This window comes from Dendroctonus ponderosae, unplaced genomic scaffold (assembly GCF_020466585.1).
Source record: "Dendroctonus ponderosae isolate FM_Combo_2020 unplaced genomic scaffold, Dpon_F_20191213v2 Dpon_F_20191213_11, whole genome shotgun sequence".
Taxonomy (NCBI): Eukaryota; Metazoa; Arthropoda; class Insecta; order Coleoptera; family Curculionidae; genus Dendroctonus; species Dendroctonus ponderosae.
Window position 1 is genome coordinate 3,740,600 of NW_026017213.1, and position 711 is coordinate 3,741,310.

Consider the following 711-nt stretch of genomic DNA (forward strand, 5'->3'; position numbering starts at 1 on the left):
GCTGCCAGCCCTGGAAGGGAAGTTACCATTGTTCAACGACGATCGGGCAGTTGAGCATTTCTTCACCTGTGTTTATAAAGCGCGAAAAAATCAGATTTAAATGCAATTTTAATGAAACCTATAGGATTTTTAGAGACATTCGTCTCCTATAGGCTCGGTAAGTTTCAAGTTGTTGTCTGTTTTGGGTGAGAAGTTGCGAATTTTTACAGACGAGCGTGCAGTTTAGCTGTGGGTCCCATTTTTTCGTGAGTGATAACAGTGATTTCGCGCGCAAAAATTGTATTTTATTGCGATTTTGGTGAAATTTTTTGAGTTCTCAGGACCAAAGGGCTCCTATACTGTGTGCAAGTTTGAAGCGGATACCGGCTCTAGGTTGGAAGTTAAAACATTTTTAAAGAAAACCGTGCACTTTAGTGAAGCCTTCATGTTCACGTTTACAGAGCGGTGAAAAGTCCGGTTTCAGAGCGATTTTAATAACATTTTCAGACTTTTCAAGTGTCTTCTACAGAGTGTGCCAGTTTTAAGTCTCCACCTGTCCAAGTTGTGAAGCTACAAGGAACGCAACAGCAAACCCGCCTTAATAGAAACTTAATAAATTTTATTTAATTTACAATTAATTAACAGCGAACATTGTTTGCAATCATTTCTGATCTGTGCTAGTTCTCAGTACTAGTTACTTGGTTAATTGTACGTTTACAATGTCATTCTGCT